We start from the raw sequence: 22,716 nt of genomic DNA, 5'->3' as shown, positions 1-22,716 counted from the left end.
GAATGCAGACAGCAGGTTATGATTTTTGGTTATAAAGTTCTTCTAAATTTACTTGAAAGTTATAGAAGCTAATAATGCTCAGAAACTGAGCCCAGGCACTACAGGTTGCACATATTTATCAGCCAAATTCTTGACAGTCTTGCATACATGTACCTGGGACAAATTTTGCTGTGATAAATATGAATGTGTTTGTCTTGCTTTAGACAGCCACTTCTCTTTTAACTAAGAAGATGATTACAGCCGGATTTCCTGATACTTGTTCTTGCCCTCCCATCCTCCGTTGTTGCCCATTCTCATGTGAAGAAAAGTTAACATAAATAAATACATATGTTAAGGTGGTAGCAAATTCAATGCTTTACATTGCCAAGTATCATTTCACAATATGTGATTGGGATTGACTGGGACAAGGGGAAAATACAAGAAATAGTTTTTTCAGCCCTTTCTGCCTGGACATATCTTTGCTCTGTATGCATAAGCTATAACAACCATTTTATACTCGTGAAGAAAAAACTGAGCCTAAAGAAAATAAGAACTTTTTTAAGTAGCAGCTGATGTTCTGCTTTAGCAAAGGGGTTACAGTGAGCAGTATATTTAGTTGTTTTGTTTTCTCCTCAGAGAAAGATCACATGCTGCATTTATGCAGGAAAATTTACTGCCACCTGACTAAAATTAGATAGTCCATACTTATGCTTTGAGTTTATGTCGTTATCCTGGGAATGGTGTGGGAGTTTAAATCTATAATCTCTGCATACACACGGAAAGGCTGAGGACTATTCTGAATAAATGCAACAGCCTTGGAAATTCAGGCCTTAGCATTTAAATTATTTTTAAATGAACTCTTTTAAAGCATAGGTGCTGGAAAGCAAAAGTGGAGGAGAGAGGAAGGACAGGTAAGCAAGCATACCATATGGGTACTTAATGTATCTGGCAGCCTGCTGTTTTACCACTCTGGAGCCTTGTAATAGTATTAGCTGACACAGACGTGTGACTGTGCTTATCAGACGTCACTGCAGGGCTGAGGGACATGCTGTGGTGGCAAGCCCCACCACTCCAGGTTACATTGCATGCTGCAGCTCCTGCTACTCAGACCTTCAGAAGGCCAGCTAATTCATAGATAGCAAAACACTCCCAGGTGTAATTATTCTTGATTTTTTTTTTTTTGCTAAGAGCCCAGAGCCTTTACAGTCATTGGCAAAACTGTATTGGGGGGCAGGGAGGGAGATTGGGAAGGTAACAGCAGCTCCCAGAAAGTGACACCAGCTCTCAGTAAATTAGTTTTGGGGATTCGTCAGGCAATGAAAATTTTTAGTTTTAACTCTAAGACCTCTCTTTCTATGGCAACTTCATATACTGAAGGATATTGCTTACTATCTCTTCTCCCTATGATAGGCTGTAAATTCAGAGAGGCAGGAAGTAAACACCTAATCCAAACCTAGTATCAGAGTTATTTTGCTTGGATTCCACTTCACTGCACTCAACTGCACTCTAGCTTTCCAGAACTGAGCTCTTATAGTAAGCTCCTTATATAAAAACCAGTGCAAAATAATATTAAAATGAAATGCAAAATATTGCCATTTCCATCAGATGTCTATTTCCAATCAACCTGAAAAATAAAACCACTTTCTCACTCACCTGATATGTCTGTCTATTTGTAAACCTCATATTCTATTTTTGAGACCTATCATAAGCAAAGTGGTTTGAACTGTGACACAAATCCATGTTGATGACCCTGAAACAGCCTTAAGGGTAAGTCATGAGCCTAATGAAAACTGCTTGCTCTTTTCATTCGCTCAAACATCTGTGCTAAATTCTTAAAAGAATATTTAAAGGATGTAAGAAAGTTTTCAGAAATTCCCAAGAGGCTGGCTCATATCTTACAAAAGCAAAAGCAACCATTATCCCAGAGAGCATATAAACAGAAACCATTAATCTAAAAGCCAGATTACAGCAAGACTCCATTATGAAGCCAATTCTGGATTAGTAAAGCCCAACTTTCTCCTTACTCGATATAATTTCTCCATTTTCTTTCAGTCAATATAAAGTCAGAGTAGACCAAATACAGTGATCGCTGTTTTTCCCATTAAACTATTAACTAAGTAGGCAAACAAATGTTGTGCATCATTTTTGTACACATCTACATGTGTGTTCATGTCTATGAGCCTGATAATGTCTTTTCAGTAAAATTAACAAGGCAAGCCCTGCAGGACTAATTAGTTTTCCTTGCACAAAACTTTGGCAAGAAGTCAACATTTCCTCCCATTTAACCTTTTGGACTCAAACTGGCTCCATTTCTGCCCAAGTCAAAATCTAGCTTAACTGGTTTTGGCCACAATGGGAATTTCAGTGCTCAACTAAGAGTATATTTCTGATTCAGTGATTCAGTTCCCTGACCTGTCTTCTACTGTGCATGGTCAGGACAAAGCCCTTCATTACAGTGGCCAGTCCTGATTTAGTCAGAAGAGCCACAAGCCAGACAACTTGAAATATGTAGTAAATTCTAGGTTTTTCCAGGTTTAGAAAAAGATGTAATTTCTGGGATTTTTCAGCTGTCAAAACAATTGCCGTTCTTCCTTCTGTCAGGTGTTCTTTGATCTCTATCTACGATTCTGCTGTTTCCCTAAGCACAGTATTTTTTCCCTTTAGGTTAGATGTCAACAAGAGAAGATTTTCAAGTTAGAATGAAATCTTCTCTTTCATGTGCTTTATACTACCAGTTCAATACACAACAAGTGTTAAGACCTGAGACTACCTCTGATCCAAACCATCTCATAGCTAACAAAATAAAATTATAGCAATGGGATACAATTGAGAAAAATATAGAGCACTGTCTGCCCCTATGTTGCTCAACAGAAACAGCAATAGAAAAGTTTATGCAGACTAGCAAATTATTCTCACAGCAGAAGACATATGACTCTGAATTAAAAATGAGCACATATGCTTTTATTCCTGGAAGCGTGACATCCACAGTACTGGCAGTTTGGGACCCAGTGCAACAAATTCTTAAGCAAGTTTCCACCCTTCTGGAGTACCAGATTAATTCTCCACAGATGAACATGATGTAAATATAAAACATTTGGCTCCAGCTTGAAGCAGTCAAAAGTGATGCTGACTATCCCACCAGCATTTCAGGATGCTCTGAACTACCGTATTATTCCTGTCAGCAAACCCTCAGGTGGCCAATGCCAAAAGTTTCTGCTTCCTTCCCTACAATGCAGCAACCATTCATGAGATATTCAGAAAAAAATAAAATGAACCCCCCAAAACTCAATTAACCATACCAGTTCAATTTCAGATTGTATCACTGAAACAGTCAAACACCTCAGAGGATGAAGGACCTCTCTGTACCCTCAGTATTTAAAGTTCTGCATCAGCTGTGACAAAGAGCTTTGAGAACAGCCATGAAAAACAACAGCCTGTAGGTGTGCTGCTTATGTGGTGTACTTGCAATATAATTTTTGAGTAGTAACTGAAGAGAAGAAACTACTATTTCCATTGCCAATACATGCTTTGATCTTTAAAAATACCCTACTAGCTATGTCTGGGTAGGGCAGATTCATTTCCTAAGTTGACTACACAACAGAAAGCTCAAATATTACACTTGTGATAGAAATAAAGCACTGCAAAAATGACCAGGCTAGTTATAAGGTCACTAGTCTTACCACAGACCATTAATATCTACACAAAAATGAATTTTAGAATTTTGTCCCTTAGGCATAACTTACATATTATGACATTGCCACAATATCTTTGACTCTTGTCTTGTTCTAATTTTCTCCATGGTGTGGTAAAAAACTTTTTTGATTTATTTTCTATTTCTCTGCCTGTGAGGACCATTTAACAGTACTATTCTCCTGATTAGAATTCAACATGTTTTGAGTTAGTTCTTGGAAACTGAAATTTTATCTTAAAGGCAGATGAATTACAAAATCTATCACATCTGTATGAAATTATCAATAGAATGAAGTTTGGATCACAATAAAGTTACTACATCTCATCTCGGTTTCACCAAACTAATCACTTTAGTCAAATGCTAGATTTTAAGAGATTATTTGCAGTTAGGTACATGCTTAACTGCAAGTCATCTCTTAAAATTTAGCATACTTATAATATGTATATTATATACAATACACAAGTAACATAATGTGATGAAAAGAACAACGTATTCCTTATTAATTCTGTAGACAATGTGATAATGAATTTTTATATTCATTTTCATGGTTTCAAGGAGGCCAACTATGAGTTTCTAAGAAGTGCCATATTGTTTGTATGTCACCACGTTTACTGCTTTAACAGTACAATGCTGCAGCTCGTGAGAAGGAACTTTGTGTGACTAGCTGCAAATCTTTATTTCAGGTGGTAAGGACAGTTTAAAATTAAAAAAAAAAAAACCAAACCCAAGGCATAAATAATGCTTTTGCTGTGTTCTGATAGCTGGCTACATTTCTGGGGAGCGCAATTCGTTAGCTGCTGGGTGCTTTAGTAAAACACTGTAGCACACATTAGATGATCGCTATCTTCTGGGACAAACTGAACTATTTCAGGCACAAACTGAGGATGTTGTTTGCAGAGAACCCTTGAAGCTTTAAGCCAAATCCAGCTCTTTCCAGCCAGCATTCTGGAAAAGCTGCAGCTTCCATCCAAACAGTAGAGAAGGTGAGAAGCTATGCAGACACCTGACGTTTCTGCCTCACGGGATGAGAAAATTGAGAGGTTGTTAGAGCTAATGTAGTAAATGTGCAGCAGGACAAAACCTGTTTTGCTTTCCCTTCCTCCTCCCGCTGGTGAAGTCAGACAGGCTGCTTTTAAGCTTTTGAGAGATTTATTTGGTGATGCTTCCCTGAAAGATGACTTTGCAGAACTTTACCCATTCCATGCAGGTGCTCTGCCCAAGCTCCATCCTGCTGAATGAAGGTGCCTACCTGAGACTTTAATTTCTCCTACAGGCAGTGGAGAAAGATGTGTTACCTCTCAATCCCACTGAGCCCTTGTTTTTCCTGACTATGTGACAGAGCTTTAGACAACCAGACTACTCATCCCGGCACCTTGGTTTGGGTGCTGGACGCAAAAGGGATGAATCTTTAGCTCTCTTGCAACAGGTCTGAGTCTGGAGGGCCAGTTGAACTCCAGCTACTGACATGAAGGAGGGCTGAAATCAATCTCAATGCTACAGACTTTGCATTTAGCAATGTCACAGAGTAATCCGACCAAGTCAACTTTTCTAAAATGCATGGAATATCTCAAAATCAACACCTAAATGATTCTGACACCGAAGCAAAATTAAATTACTGTAAAACGCTTCAGTGTGAGTTGAGATGGCTCTCCTCTTCCTCTTCAATTCTTTAAATTTTTTTGCAAGTGAATAAAAAACAAACCTTGGAAAAAACATTCCCTCTACGTAATTCCATTTCAGCTGCAACTGAAAAACTGGAGTAACAAGAGTTCAGCTACAAAGTACTTATGGAAGAAATATGATTAAGTGGGACACCTCGGGATTTATGTCAAAAACATGTCTGAAAGATTTGCTTGTAGTTTTCATCTTGTCCATAACATAAGTGCTGGAAAATGCTAACAAGTATTATATCTGAATATATACATACACATACATACAAACACAGACATATATATATATATGTATGTGTATATATATATATATATATATATATATATATATATATATATATGTGTGTGTATATATATATATATATATATATATATATACATATGTATAAAAGGACATAATTAATGCACTTATGGTTTGAAAGCTGGACTCAAAGAGAATACAGGGCAGGGCTGTCTCTTGTCTCCTGGGCTGGGGCTCTTGGGGCCACCAGTGAGGGGCAGACTGGGGTGCTGGGCAGGTCACCCACCCAACAGCTGCAGAACTGAGTGTGTGCTACTACTCTCCTTCTGGTGTTACTGTAGGAAACCTCTCATGCCTCCTATAACTCTTTTGTGTCAAGAAATTGTATTTAAAATCTCATTTTTGGCTTTATATAATGTCTCAGGAGTGAGATAGCAGAATACCAGTGAATGAGATCACTCCCATCACATGGACTGCTGGTACTTGAATTGCTCTTTTGATTCCCCTTTTATTTGCACAAGTTGTTAGACTAAAGAGCCAGTCACCATATCATTTTCTCACATACAGATCATCTTATTTCCTATTGTTAGAGAAACCGAACTACCACATATTGTGTCATTTCTTAAATGCTGTAAAATAAAGGAAAAACATTTTTTTCTTTTTTAGATTGATATCTTGATTTTTGTTTCATTATACTAAAATCCTTAAGTCTACTGGGTAATAGATATTCCCTTATCAACCCTTCTAAAAATCTCTATACAGGGACTAAAATTTGTGCCAAAGACATTTGATTCTAAAGGACAAGCAGAGATTATTTTTATTTAGCAGATTTTCTAATCACATACTGCCTTGGCTTCCCTCACTATATATGAAATTCTCTAACCACTGCCATATTTCATTATCTCTAGACTTCTGAAAGAGAACTTTTATTAAATCATTGTCAAAAATCTGAAACAGAAGAATTCAGATACGAAAAATACAAACTCTCCTTACAGTATTTCAATGGTTCCCCTATTTTTACTCAAAGGTTTTATTCTATTCTAAGAACAGTACAAAAATTACAAATTTTATTGATGAAATGGTTTTGAAAATGGTGAGGTGTACCTCTAGTTACAGGGAGTGAGGGGGAAAATTACTGGACTGTCACGTTCCCTCCAGGCGTCAACTTGTTCTCTATGGTTGTCAGACTGTATCCATCTATCTGAGAAACTGTAGGGGTGGAAGCAAAGGGGTAATTGCCTTCCAAAGGAGTCTTGGTGTTTAGCTAACCCCTAAAAAAATGAGCATCTGTATCACAGAACGAGCACTACTGCACAGTGCAACAAAGGCAGCTTCCACATCAGCCCTGTCTGAAAGCAGACCTGACATGAGACACTCCCTAACACGCGCCTGCTCAGTATTTGCTTTGCACAAGGACTATGATTAATGAAGGCTCATTTCTTTGCTATTTGCCAATGATTCACACTAGCACTCAAAAGAAAAAAAAAATGTTCTCTTTTATTTCTCAATGCCAACATTTTATGGCCTTGAGAAAGACTAGTAGTTAAATGCTTTCAAGCCACAATAAAAGCCCAAAACAACAAAACACAAAAAAGCCCAAAGCGCTGAAAACGCAGCAGACTCAAAAGATCAAAACCTGGCTTTACCCAAGAAAAACAAGGTTATCCTGTGTGGCTCCAACAATGCAGAGGAGATGGTAACCAGCTGTGCAGGAGCAGTGCAGCATCACCTTCTGCGGTGCTGGACACGGATTCCAGCTGCGTTTTGTCACTGGCCTTGGAACAAGGGGAGTGCTGTCATGTGCAGAGGCAGGGAGGGACACATGTTCCATTTTTCTTTTCATTTCCCTTGGGTGTCTTTTCATAACTCCATTCCTGCTAATTAGCTTCGCCTCGGAGTTGGGCAGAGTAACCAGTTCACCTTCAGGCTGCAGAGTGACAAGAAGCCCCTACAGTCGCATCTTGTTTGATCAATTCTTTGGGTATGAGCAGCATAAGGACACACAGACTCACTAAGTAAACTCAAGCAAGTGAAATAGCACTGTTTACCAGAAACAAGCAAACACAAACCTCAGCTAAGGAGCCATTTGACCTTCAAGTACACAAAATGCAGCGTCCTCTCACTCAGAAAACTCTCAGCACCATGCAGAGGTGGGGACGTGAAAAAGGAGTATGAGCTTTCTCACAGCTGAAATTGTCCATGCCAGGGCACAGCAACAGCTCACCCACCCAGCTTTTTATCACACATCTTGAAGCACCCAATACAGGAAACACCCAATGCCACGGAGAGTACAAGGGAGCATCTCATAAGGTCTAAACGTCTTCTCTTTTTAATGCATTATTTGCACTTGCAGTCTTTTGCTCCCTTCAGCTTTTCACAATCCCTTTCCACACACAGATGGAGCAGCAGATAGAAGAGCTGTACATTTTCATTCCCTCTGTTTAGATCAGTCATTGTGGGTTCTTCCTGATAGTGTGAGCTCTTCACTCCTGAAGTACAGGAACTTTACTCCAGTGGAAATTTCCTCTGTCATTCATACGTACTTTGTACCTTTATATTACAGGATTTCTTTCCATCAAAGCTCTGAAACACTTATTTGGCTGACATCCTCAAATAAAACTAGGCATTTCACTCCATTTGCCTTGTTTTTTTTAAACCTACATGGTTTACATCGCACATTAACATGTATTGATTAATCTGTTTTTACATATTTGGCTTAATAAGAACTTTGCTAGCACTGGAGTTTTTACTGATATTGTTTCCTATTCTTATTTAAGAAGATTTATTTTTTTTATTTTCTCTCAAGTGGATGATCAGCTGGATTTTGTTTGCTTCTTCATGATATATTTTCCTTACTTTTTTTTTGTAAACAATTTTCATAATGTCTTCAGTTCACTTTTTGTGACACAGAGCAATAACTAAATGCAATGTTAAGTGAAGACTTTATTGAAGTTTACCTCCCACATCAATTCTGTTTTTCAGAATGCCCAGTTCGGACATTTTCTGAGCCATGCAAGAGTGAGAAATTAGAACCAGGTAAGGAAAAAATGAAGAACAGTTAATTCACAGAAGTTTTACACGTGTTGTTTAAGAAAATGCCAGGCACTATGGAACTCTTCAACAGCCCAGCTGCAGTGCTCCAGTGGCACCAACTACTGTAACCATGTCACTGCTGGATGTCATTTGCTGCACTCAGGTCTTCCCCCCTCCTGCCCATCACTTACTCAGCCTATGAGGTCTCTGGGATTGCACACAGATATTCTCTACTGGCTGGTGCAGCTTCAGAGTAATGAAAATGAACTGTGACCACAAGTCACAGTGAACAGAAAATAAATGTCTCCATCCAGACAGCAGCTGCAGGAAAGGTCTAATAAGTTATTTACTGCTCTGAAAGTCAAAACTGTTGTCTTGAGTGAATACACAACAGCCTTAGTTCCCCCTTGTCCACCTGCAATAAACTCTGTTTCTTCTCCTCTGCAATATACTGAACAAAAAATTTGGAAGACACAGAACTCCATGGATGGAACTTCATGGAGAAATCAAATATCACTCAGTGTGCTGGTCCCTCCACAATGCACAGCATCACTGGAGCTGTCAGCATGGTCCTCCCTGCAAGTTAATAATTTCTGCCTCCTAACCAAGGCGAATTACTATGAAAGTAGCACCAAAGGGTGAGCCAACAATCAGGCTTCCATGCCGGGCTAGAGCAGCTGGAATTAATTTAGTAACTTTTGCCCTGCAACCCATTTCAGAATCTAGAGGAAGCTGCCTGTACCCATTATAAACTCTTGCTGTCTACAGTGTACTGGAAGTGTAGGCAGATTGCAGCATCTCAGAGGAGATATTTAATACTTGCTTACCAAAGCCAAAAGATCAGCACGGAATTAAGAATCAATGACTATGGATAAATATCTAAAGCAAAATCTGGATGCTTTTGAAGAGTTTTTTACACTTTTATCTTGGCTCTTAGCATTTATTTTTGGTTTTCCACCCACAAAGTCTTTTTTATTGACTGAAATTAAATATTAATTCACTTTTCAAGCTACACTGTAGGAACTTGATCAAAGGCAAATGGTTACTATAATAAGTAGTAGTTAAATTCTGTAAGTATAGAATAATTTTTAAATTTTCTTCTAAACTATAGCACTGAACGAAACATGTCAAAAGGCTCTGGGACCAACTGACATGTACACCATTACACGGACACACCCACAATGTATTGGCTAAAATAGCTTATTTTCCATTAAAAGGAGTAGAAACAAGGCAGCTGAATCTCTTAGACTTTCAAATCTCTGCCAGCATTATTAAATGAAAACATTATTTAATTACTAATGGTATGAGAGGATAAACTCTGCCTGTTCTAAGTCTAAAATATTCAAGACCAAATTTCCACAGAAATAAAAGATGTTCCAGGTGAAAGATCTGGATCCAGCTTCCCACTTTGTCAGAAACTTTTCTGGGACCTTAAAGTAGATGGAGTGAACCTGAGGTTCACATTTGTACAACAGGGCTTCCCTGCTCTGTCAAACAATTGTAAATCTCAAATCACTTCAATATTACAAGGAACTCAGTACTAAAACAATGACAGTAGGGACAGATGAGAATATGTATCTACTTGTTTGCATTTAATTTGTAAGCAAGGCTCATTAACTTTGCTTCTCACATGCAAGAAAATGCTCATGCTTTCTTTAATAGATGTCTTTTCACCCCAGAGGTAAGCTTGTGGCACTAAATCTTTACTGGGATTGATTTACACAACAAAAAAGCTGAGAATATTCTCAGGCACAATGTATACCCCTCCCTGGGGTGTCTTGGTTTTGGGTTGGTGCGGTGACATGCTGATGTGACTGAGCTCAGCACCTCACTCTGCACGGTGATTTTTGCATGCATATGCCCAACACACACAGAGAAGCTGTCAGTAAACAGGCGGCAACAGCTGTCCCCAGCTTGCTTTAAAATTCTGACCTACGCAGCTGGAGAAAACACTGCTTTGCTTTCACAGAAGGAATAATCTCACTCACAAGTAGGCAAGTCATCAGACCTCCTCTCTCAGGAGATGGCTGTCACTACTCTGAAGTTCCTTGCTGTGAATTAAGACATGGCAAACTGGAGACCCTTTGTATGGCCACTGCCTATGACTGAAAGGTCTGACAATAGAAACAAAAGTTATTTGAGATACCGTGCTAAGAATTTTTAAAAAGACAGGAGTAATAACGTGATGGATTTTAGGAATAAAAGCCCTAATAGGCATTGGGATTTCAATACATGTAGATACTTGCTGATTATATTTCTCCTATTCCCTACCCTGTCCTTGGTCTTCTTTTCTGATGATTACTTCTAGCCTTAGGGAAATTATCTGGTGACTTGGACTGCCTATTTATTTTCCTTTTTTTTTCATCCTTACCATACAAAGCAATGCCAGCTGTACAGCTGACATTAGGTTCCTTATACAAGGTGCAATTTAATTATCTAAATCACATATGTTATTCCAGCTAACATGCATCTCGCTCCTGAAACAGATTTCCTGCCTTTGACACATGACAAGCCAGCCAGAGCTCTTACACCCTGCTTTGTCCCCAAGGCAGCTTGTCCCCAAAACAGGCTGCAGCCCAGCTACCCCAGAGCGAGGCCTTGTGCAGAGCCCTCCACTTGCCCAGTGCTGTTTTCTGGTGAGGCTTCATGAAGCACCAGCTGCACTGCAGAGGCTGAGCTCTCATCATCACCAAGCCTGGTGGCCTGGTGGCCTTGAGGGTTTCCTATGGTCAAAGGACAATATGGACATAAACAATATTGTGCAGAAGAAGGAGAGTGCACTTGCACAACTGGGACTACAGATCTTGCGTGGAAGGGGAAGGAAAGACTGCTTTTGCTGTTCAGACACAACTTGGCTCTATGCTTTTATGTTCATTTTGATCTATTATCTCATCCCATTTTCTTTTGAGTACTATAAATGTCCTTTAAAAACTGTGTTTCAAAATAGCACCCTAAGTCTAGAATCTACCTTAGCTGTGAAAACTTACCAAACAATGAATACCAATATTTGACATCATTGAATAAATTTATCAGCATTTTTCATCCACAGAAAAATGTATCTTCTTTTTTTCTTACACACTAGATCAGTGTTAAATCAGTGCACAACAGAGTCAATGGTTGGTTGCCCTTCTATAAATATGGAGATCTCAGGTGACCTAGGTGAACATCCCTCTGGAGGGGAGGCTTCATTCCAGAGAAATTTTAAAACATTAGTTACGGTGATATTAAAAAATAAGCATTTATCAAAAATGTCAAAATGTTGTAAGAGTCTTCTCTATAGACCTAAAGAAAAAAGAAAGTCTCGCTTGACTTCTGATTGACTCCTTCACGCATTTACAACAGAGAAAAGAAAAATGTAGTTTTGGATGGATGGTAAATGAAAAGGGGAAATCCAATTAAAAACCTCCGTTCTTCTTTTGCATTTTACTTATGTAAACTCTAGGCAGGTTCAGTACCATTTCTGTGCCCAGAGGTGCTGTTTGTCTATGGCACAGCACTGAAGAACTGTTCCTGAATCCATTGTCACGTGTTTGGAACAAGGAAAGACTGCCATGTGTGCTCCTGCAGCAAACTGATCTGCCACAGGGATCCACGACTGGCATATGTGCAAGTTGCTCACCCTCCCAGGAACACCCGAGTTCAGCCTAGTTCCCAAGGGATAGTACTCCTTTTCACACAACTGGAATATCAGAAAAGGTTAAGAGCTTTTGACGACTTTCTTCCCATCTTCCTTTTTAAAAATGGAGGGGGCAAAGGCATCACAGAGATTTGCAGTTGTGCCTCCTGCTTGCAGGGACCCAGGTTCTCCTGCTGTTTGCATGTGTTGGCTTCACAAGCAGGAGATACCTGTGCCTGCCCGTGCCCTTTCCAGCTGCCCCCTGCCCTCCAGTAAAGTCCTGGGGAAGGATGCCTCCATGAAAGACTGGCAGCAGCAAAACCCTGCTAGTAACTGTGCTCTCTTGACCACCTCCCTGTCACACACAGCCTCCTTCTCAGGAAAATGGGGCTTAGGTAAGGGTCGGGTCTTGTTTTTTAATCCAGTTAGGGAGGAAGCTGATGCTGGATTAAAAATGCTGAAGTTACATTAATCTGAATCATTACTGCTGAAATGCTTCAGACACGTTATCAGAGATTCAGTGCAATAATGGATATTTCTAAGATTAGGTTTTTCCTTTCAATTTCATACCCGCCTAAACTAAAAAATTTGTTTTCAATTAACAACAGAAATCAGACTGAGAGGGGACACCTGTGAGTCAGACATAGCAGCTCTCATCATCAAAGCATCTCATCATCATCAAAGGAAATTAATTTGCTTTCAGAAAAGAGGAGTATTTCAGAAGAGCTTATTCTTCATACAGACATTACTAACATCAGTTACACAATATTGTAATAAGACTTGTCCCACCATTCTGTGTTAACACGTACTAAGAATGCCTTCTAAAGAGCACATCTAGTCCTCATCTACTCCCTCTATAATACACTCATCAAGCAAATTATTTTTCAGTCCAAGAGCTCTCATCTCTATCAGCTACTCTAATTAAAAGACCCTCTCTTCAACTTAGTTATTTCATCCAAAACTACACATACAAGAATGTAGCAAACTGTGTTGATTCTTCCTAAATTCAACAGACTGAAGAAGCACTGAAAAGCTAAGAGGAATTACTCACCATTTCACTACTACTGGAGCACCCACAGAATTTTGAGTAAATTTTTCACATGTAGTTTAGAATTAAATCCATGAACAGCAACCTCACCATCAGGCCCAAGAATACATCAATCTAAAATGCAGATTACAATAAGTATCAGGTTCACTGAAGCACATATTATTGACCTGAGTAATCTGTCCATCCTGCTTCAATTCTAAAAAAAGGCTGTAGAGTTCAGTGAAACAGGACTGGCCTCATACCTATGTACTCTTTTCATATTACACATTTTGCCTTTTGTGCTAAATGCAGGTAGCCATAGCCTAAAGAACTTTGCAGTCAATGTTAGTGTAACAACTGAATGCAGGGACACTAACCAAATTTTTCTCTGCTATCATCTTACAAAATGAAACTGTATGCATACATGTAGAGACCACAGACCAAGATACTTTTGGAACAGTTTTTTTCAAATAGCATTTAACTCTACAAAAGAACTTATATCAAATTTTTTAAAAGATGACACATGAAAATACAAAGGCTTTATGAAAGTAACAGAAATGGAAATGAGTTCCCAATTCTTCTCAGAATAAGCCTGTAACACATTTATACATCTTCAAAAGAACAGCCTTACCTACTTCATTTTAGCAATATTCACTGTTCTCCAGGAAAACCTCCCCCAAAGTCAAACACACTGGTAGATACTTCAGCAAAACAGAATAGACAGGTCATCCAAGGACCCTTCAGTAAGCAATCCAAAAGGAGACTTCTTCAGTGATTGAAAGAAACTGTGTGAACATTGAGTTTGTAACAACAAAGCTTGATGTCATTTCTGTCTGTCACAGGAATCCAACTGAGTGAAAGAGTATGAAAAATTGGACCATCTCAGGAGTTAGCCAATAATACCATTCCCAAGAATACATGAAATCACAGCAAGCTTTACTGTCCCAAAGCATGCCAGCAGCAATCCCTTGTGATGGGGCATTCTGCAAGTGGCCAGTGATACCTGGAACTGTCACTGCCACTCGGCTGTCCTTGAGATAGCTCCAGCCTGTACTGGAGCTGTGCTCCTGTACTGGAGCTTTTTAAAGCTACGTCTAACCCTTGTGGTTGCATCAAGAGGGACTCGATGGATGATTGAAGACAGTGAACTCTGGGTAACAAATGTGCCCCAGCATACCACAGTGAAGCTCACTGCTGCCTTGGAAAGGAAAGCTCCCCCTTTAAGAGCTGTTTTGTGAAGAACAGCTCTTTTTGGACTTTTCATTATCTTATCTTTTAGAGACAAGGACAGAATAACTTAGAAAACCCTACAAGATTTTTTATTAGTTTGGTGAAGCACCAACTTTTAGGCAGAAGCTATTGGGAGCACAACATCATTTCCACAAGCAGCAGGCATAAAAGATTCTCAGTAAGGAATGAACTTGAGCCTCAGAGGTCAGGTAAGACTAAACTCAGGAGTTCACCTTTTCATTCAGATAAAAGCTTCCTCAGACTGCAGGTTTGCATCCCATGGCTCCTGTCTTTCCCTGCATTTTAGAAGAAATCCTGTATGAATATTTATTACAAGTAGCTACACGATGATTTGAAAATTCAGCAAATATGATTCAGGCAGTTTGTAGGCACTTCAATACTGAAAGAAAACTACTGCTCTGATAGCTTCAGCCATCTCACATATCTTCTTCATGTGCAATATTGTGAGCAATTTTTTTTTAATGGCTCAGCTGTCAGTGTTGTATACGCTTATGTATAGTGTATGTGTAGGATAAACTCCAAAAAATCCAAACACTTATTTTGGAAATAAAGGCTAGCTGGTAATATTTAGAATTAATAGTTACAGTGCCAAAGTAAGCATGCTTTTCAAAGGTAACTTGCCCCCTCCCACAGCTGCTCAAAAACACCAGAAGAGCTGTCTTAGGTATGGTATGTGGAGTACAGGTATTGCCTCAACTAGAATGCTGTAACACTCACCTGGAAAGGATACTGCAGGCTTATAAAACTACTTAAAATGTAGAACTGTTTTCTGAGTCCCACCTAGTGTAAATCAAATTCACTCATCCCACCTGAAACCCTGGCTTTTTTTCATGCTACCTCGAAAACAGAACAACCAAGGCATGTTAAGAGCAGACTGTGGAGGCTTCATATAAGGACTGTACTGGGATCCTGTTTTAATCTCAAAGTCACTTTGAAACAGCTGTGCCAGTGTCACTTGCGTGTTTTCAATATTCCCCCAAAGGACCTGGTTTTCAGTGCTATGTGTCAAATATTCACATATCTTCATCAAATAGAAAACTCATGAGTCTGCCATATGTCATGATAAATACCTTTTTTTTTTTTTTTTTTCTGAAATAAATAACATGCAACAGTCTGTTTGGCTTCCCAGTCACTTGGGAGCAACTTTTTGTTGTTCTGCATCTTGCAACAAAATCAGAGACCCAAACAAAAGCCAGTTTGCAAAGGATCATATAGATTTGTTTTGCCTCTCAGCTCTGCAAAAGCCAGACAGAGACTGTTAATCCAGACAACAAGATGCAGCCCTTTGTGTCCCATAGATTTTGCCCAGATAATGTTTCATCATTTAATTTATTAGTGTATCTCCCTGGCATCAGATTCTTTCCAAATATCTTACATGAGAGAAGACAATACACTGGCAGCTGCTTATAAAAACATGGAACGGAAATGCAACATTTTTAGGACATATGATCTGCCTGTGGGTGAAGGGAAAGTCACAACAGCCTGGTCTGTCCCCTCAGGCATTACCCAGCTTAAGTGACATGTCACAGCTGAAAATCCAGCTAGTGAGATGCCTCTGATTTCGTGAGGGGCATGCTGTAATGCCCAAAACATCACCCTCCTAACCAGAAATACTGCAGTACATATTTTAAAAGATATATACCATTGAGGCTACTCTACACTCAATAGATGGTAACAGCACAAAAAAAGGATATGACCAGTGGTAAAAGAAGCTGTTGTTGTAGTTAAATTACTCTCCTAAGTTAAATTAAGTTAATTTGCTCTCCTAAATTAGGGACACAAGGTGCTGGGGTAAATTGGAATAAATGCTTTCTATCCATTATGGCAAAGGATAGCTGTTCTCATGCAGATGGTACCTGCTGGTAAATCACTCTAATATCATATATTCCAAATCCTAGTAGGTTTCTCTGTGCAAGAGCTACTGTGTGATTCTGTGAATGGTGTCACAAGTGCAGGAATATTCTATTCATTACTTTAATACTTTGTTTTGCAAAACATTATCAATTAGATATTATTACCAAATACAAAGAATGGATTTGCCCAAATTTAAAAATAATTATTCTTGCCTCTTTCTTCCCCCTTTAACAAGAGTCATCATGAATCCCCTTTAATTTACCTTAATGTATCCATAAAACCAGAGTCAGTGAAGCCCCTTATCTTAGCTACAGAAGTAAAATTCTCATCCCTTTGTTCATACAGGGAATGGGGATATTCCCTGGTGCCAGTGCTTGATGCCAGTGATGCACTGTTATAATATGAGTCACTGCATCTCTGCCCTTGGCAGTGCTTCCACAATATCAGCATCTGTTTTACTGAGAATTAAGTGCCAATAATAAGCAAGTCGGTTCAAAGGACATTTTACTCATTCCAATAGCAGTTTGTAGTAGGTTTTTTAGTAAGTTTGCACACCACTGATAAAATCTCAGGGCTGAAGGGAACCCGTATGTAACTGAGGTACTGAACACCTCTGAAGCAAGACAGATCAGATGGTAGCTGTATTCCCATGACACCTTAAACTGACCAAAAATGCTGAATCATGGGTTACATGATACTTCATATAAGAACTAAAAAGAAGGTAAATAATCTCTTAATGACCAGCTTAGCAGTGAGCATATGTAAGTTCTTCAAACAAAATCAATTAACTACTGCCAGTCTTCTTTGTTCCTTGATATAATATCTATTGAAAAAGCAATAAATTCACTTATCTTTCAAGACATTAAAACACTTGAGTTATTAAATATGAATGACTAGGATCCAATATAATCTCCTTGTCTTACAGTCACATTGACTCTCTTTATCGTTTGGCACAAGAAAGAACTTCACCTTTAAAGCAAAGGGTGGTAATGGGTCTCCTTGGAAGAAACAATTGTGAAATAAAGATACCTATTTATTACCAGTGACCATTCTCTGCGCTTTACCATAACTTATTTTCAGCGGACAAATTTCTATGAAGTATTGGGAGCAACAATGCAAATGATATTATTCCTGGTAGTCCATTTGAATAAAGGTTTGTGACAGGATTGCCCCCAAAAATAAATTTAAACCAGAGGTCAGACAGAAGTTCAAGCCACACACCAGCTAGAAAAGAACACTTATCTCCAATGAGTATCATGCCCTGAGGTATATCACAATATACAAAGCTAAGTTTTTCTAAAGTACTTTGATTTTATATGGTTACCTTCAACCCAAAGGTAACCAGTAGCACACCATTAGTCAGGGTTTACCCCTGAATGAACACTGTGACAATCCAATTTATGAGGACTTGCAAGGGGAAAATGAAATGTCCTATGTGACACTCTGCTCTGTTCTGGTCATGCATAGTGACTCTGCTAATTTCCACTCACTCTAAGACCACTTTTAAGCTGCTCTACAAGGAATAGGCATGAGAGTCAGTGTGAATTATACATAAGAGAGTGGAAAATAAGAATCAGGCCCTTAATGTAAAATAGGTGTCTTGCCTCTCTTGGCAAGTCATTGTGGCAAGCCTAGCCAAAATGCATGTGTAGCTAAATACATACCGGCGGCCTAAATCTCCTCTTGTGTGCCTCCTGCTTTTTTTTTTCCCCACCCCAAAGGAATTTTTGTTCACAAAAGGGATTAGTTGCTCAATACTGCACACAAAGTCCTCACAATTTCCAGTCAGGCTTGGGATAATTATATCTTCTGTAATCCACAATCCACTAGTTAGCTAATAAATTAGTATGCTTTTTACAAAGAAGTAATACTCATGTCACAATTTGTAATGCAAACCAAAAAAAAAAAACAACAAAAAACCAAAAACTGAAAACTAACCCAAAGAAAAACAGAAATCAATAAAATAAGGAAAAATCAGTCATGCAGTGAAACAAACAGAATTAACAGAGAACACTTTCAACCCTATCAGGTCTCACTTTAAATAAAGCAAACCCCATTCTGCAGAAACACAAAGGCCAATGTTTTACCCTTCTGTGTATGTACATCAACAGGGGTTATGCAAAAATTCAAGGACAGAATGTGACTGAATAGTAATTTTTTATATTACTTTGTACTGCCTTTTGTACTTGATCAGTTAGTAGTCACACTGAGTTTGATGCAAATATTCATATGAGAAAAAATGACTTGCGTAAGAAAGAACTGTAGAATCAATCACAATCAATTATATCCTAGTTGTATTCAAAGGGGCAACATGGAATCTAAAACACAAACTGGAAAATCTGAGTGATATTTGTTGATAATGTTACTGTAAGGTAATTAAAATACTCTTGTTGATGAAAGGTGATAAGTCACTATCAGATATCTTTAGGCAGACATAGGGTCTTTGATACTCCTGGATATTCCACTTATTTCTTGTTTCATTCCCCCTATATTTACAGTAAAACATCTTGACTAGAAACATTCCATATTTATTTAGGATTTAGCCCAAAAGAGCTTCATCAGTATTAAAAAACAGAGAAAACAATCAGGCTATTGGACCCAATAAGCAAGAATGAAAGGAAGAGTTCGTGCATTAACTCTTTGAAAGACATACTAAATGGGTTCATTTGATTGACACTCATTCCAAAGTAAGGCTCCCTTGATTTTGAGTGGACTGCACAAAACAGAATACCTGAGACACAGCTGACATTGGCTCAGGTAGGTGCTCTCTTAACATGCCAGTTCAACAAGGCGCTGAACCGTAAACACTGGTGCAATCCAGCTGCACAAAGCTCACATCTGACTGAAGTCAGTGCTCATTCTCATATATGTTGAGGACTTTTATACTACTGACAGGTTGGTCAGAGCTGCTGCTGCACTAAGGAGGCTGTTATAGGTCCAGCAGCTGCAAATAAAAGACTAAATGATGGCTGATAGCATAAGTAAAATATTTTTTTTTAAAGACAGTTTTCACAAACTCCTGGTTACACAATAAGTATAAATAAATGCCTGATCTAAAAACTCAGATGATATTCCGGACCAAAGAATGCCAGACACATACAAAACTCTGTGGTTTGGAGACCAGGCTTTGGGACCTCTCTGAGATGTAAAATATGCAAAATTCCTGTCCTTTATAAATCCCAGCACTGCTTCTCCCATAGCACTGTACATGTCTGAAATGGCTGGACTTCTGCACATCTTAATCCTACTTAAAAAGCTTATGAATGAGAGCACTGGAAAATGGAGGCAAATCCTGTTTTCCTCAGCTGAAATGTCTACTGAATTCACAACTGTCCACTGAATTCCTGGGATGAGGACTAAGCAAGAATAGCTGTGCCTCTAATATGATAATTGGTGATTGAGATGAGGTGCACATCTGCATTTACTAAATTAAAAAAAAAAACTCAAAAAGTTGTGTGCCTGTACTGTGCAACAGTACTTGACCTATAATATTCTTTTTTTTACTAGCTAAACATAGTATTAATTTCTTGCCACCCATTCTTCTTGCCTTCTCCTATTTATTGTTGCATATCCTGTAAAACACATGCTGCTCATTCACTGTCACCTTGTTCCGTCTCACCTTGCTGTAAGGGAAGTCAGTGGCAAACCTTCACTGACCTCCAAAGGAGCAGGATTTGTCCTGAGATGCCTAATCCAAAGCAGGACTCCCTCTTAATTCAGTAAGCTTTGGATCAGACCTAGCAGGGTTCTTAGCAGAATCAAGAAGTGGCAAGACACAGTCACATATCAAAACCACATCCGAGTATTTATCTCACATTTCTAATCTTTGATGTGAAAGGGATTAAAAAGCAAGCTGTTCCTGTCAACTGCTCAGATGCCACACAGGATATAAATGACTGCACAAGCACCTATAGGATATTTATGCACATTCATATGGTTTCATTTCTTCAAAAGGCAGCTAATATTTGAATTTGAGGCTTCTGGTAGTATTTCCTCACTTGGTTCCCAACTTGCCACTGTCAAAATCCTACCATCCCTTCTACTCCTACAGAGGAAAGAAGATGGTTGTGCCTCTTGTCTCAGGACAAAGTAGAAACTTATTTGACCAAACACAAAAATGAAAAATCTAAAAGAGATGTTATCTAAACACTTCAGGCAAAACTTTGCCACTGATCCTAATACAGTCTGTTTCAAAGTGCATCCAACTGATTCCATCATATCTTGTTTTATGTTACCTAAGGTCAAAGGTGTTGTGATGGTCTTTGCTCTCCTTTCATTCAGCCAAGTTTCTATAGCTGTCTGAGCTGCCACGGGCATATCTGACTATAATTTTGGCTCATATATGTATTTACAGACTGAAGGTGACTAGATAGAGAAACTGAGTGCATGTATTATGGTGTCTTCTAGCTACCAGAACCACAGAAACCACATCAAATGGCATTGACTTAGACAAAAGGCAATTGAAATAATGAAAATCATTACAACATGTATACAAGTGCAATGTGAAACTCCCTGTAGCAAGAAAGATCTATAACATTGAATCAAATTAGGGCATGAGGGGAAAAGGAAATAAAAAGGTAAAAAATAATTATTTAGACATCTGGGGAAATTGAAGAAACAGCCACATTCATCTGCAAAATCTGAGGAGAAATCTGCTCAGAGTGACCAAAGGGGGATTTTCTTAAAAGCTCAGGGTCAGCCTAACTTCTTTTAAGCAAATACGTGATGGGGCACTGTGTAAGTTGTAAGAACAGTTTGATGAATGGCAAGCACTCATGCAAGTTCATCCTATATTTCTGCATTTATTCAACATGCAAATGAATGCAAGCAAGTCACAGGCAAAGAATGTAAAAAAATCAGTATATTACTTTTGTTTTATTCATCTGCTTCATCTTACTGTGTTGACTCCTACCTAGTCTTAGGAAAACACTAATTAAGCATATGTCTCAAGCCTTAGAGACAACTGTCTTCGTTTCTGTATATAAAAGAGAAAATATTTCACAAACAAATCTGCCTGCTGGATGTCTCTGAGGCAGCGTCCGCGGCCAGGTGATCTCCCAGGTCGCGTGCAGTGTGTTTCAGCAGTGTGGCTCAGACAGGATTTCCTCCTGCCCGTCTCCAGGAGGAGAGGTCTGTTACGGAACACACTGGTGATGTTTCAAGGCATGCAGGACTGAGAAGCTGGTCCCTGAGTCCTGCAGGCAGTGCAGCAGCTGTGTCACAGAATTGCTGGCGAGGGCTGATGGATGTTAGCTTGCACCAGGGGATCACGGTGCGTAACACGGCCTCCCTGAACCCTTTTTGGCAAAACTTATGCCCATCTGCTTCCCCTCTGCTCTTTCTCCTGGAGAGGAACATATGGCCCAGAATATGTATCTTGGAAGCAGAAAATTTATTCATGTAGTTTTCTAAAATAATCTGAATAAATTTATTCATGGAGTTTTCCAAAATATTCTGAATACTTTCATTTTTCTCCTATAAGCTTTTATTCCACTTACGAACCTTAAATTCTGCCACAACATTTTTTTAAATGAAGTTCCTTGCTTAAAAAGTTAGGTAGCTCCCAATGAAAAATGAAAATTTAAAAAAAATGAGTATTGTGCCTCAATAGTAAGAGTTACTATTGCAAGAAAAATCTTTGCCAGAATTCTCATTTTTTTGTCCATTGCAGCATCATATTTTAATACTTACCTTGGTCCAAGAGCATTGCATCCAATAACAAACAACAACAGAAGAAAATAAAGCCACAGTTAAGCTTAACACGAATATCTAAACATTGAACACTTTCATTTTGAGTCATTCAAAATGGAGATGAGCTTCCAAAATTTACCTCCCATTAATTAGTGCTTCACACCACAAACAGAACAGCTAAGTTCCTCAAGATGCAAGAAAATCTTTCTTTTAAATACCAGTACCAACATCTGTGTGTGCAGTCCCATTTCCACAACCAGGGCAAACTTTTCCACTGCATCAGTGAGACTTCAGCCAACTTCCCTGCTTGAAGACAGCAGAACTGGACCCAGGATTCATCTGAATTTGTTCTCACTTCTGACTAAATAGATATAAACTTTACACATATATATTTGTGTGTGTGTATACATGTATAGAATATATACTTGTTTATATACACATACCGGTATACACATAAATATGCATGCATATAAATATATATATGCATTAATATTTTAGTATCTTTATACAAAACACTCTAATTCTTGATTGCAAAAATGTAGTATAAGAGAAAACATGCCATAATAAAACCATGCCAGACCAGCTGATGACTCTTTGATAGCTTATCCAGCACAACCCAGCAAACACTGACACACCACACATGCAGTGCCTGTAACCGGACAA

General features: G+C 38.7%; 1 protein-coding gene across 1 annotated transcript in view; it reads right to left on the bottom strand.

The window, feature by feature from the left end:
* KCNB2 (potassium voltage-gated channel subfamily B member 2) overlaps positions 1-22,716 on the bottom strand; it is a 188,453-nt gene that overhangs the window by 148,353 nt on the left and 17,384 nt on the right. The window lies entirely within an intron of this gene.

Source organism: Motacilla alba, chromosome 2 (assembly GCF_015832195.1).
Source record: "Motacilla alba alba isolate MOTALB_02 chromosome 2, Motacilla_alba_V1.0_pri, whole genome shotgun sequence".
Taxonomy (NCBI): domain Eukaryota; kingdom Metazoa; phylum Chordata; class Aves; order Passeriformes; family Motacillidae; genus Motacilla; species Motacilla alba.
Note: the sequence above shows the minus strand (reverse complement) of the source record. Positions and strands in the feature narration are given on the sequence as shown.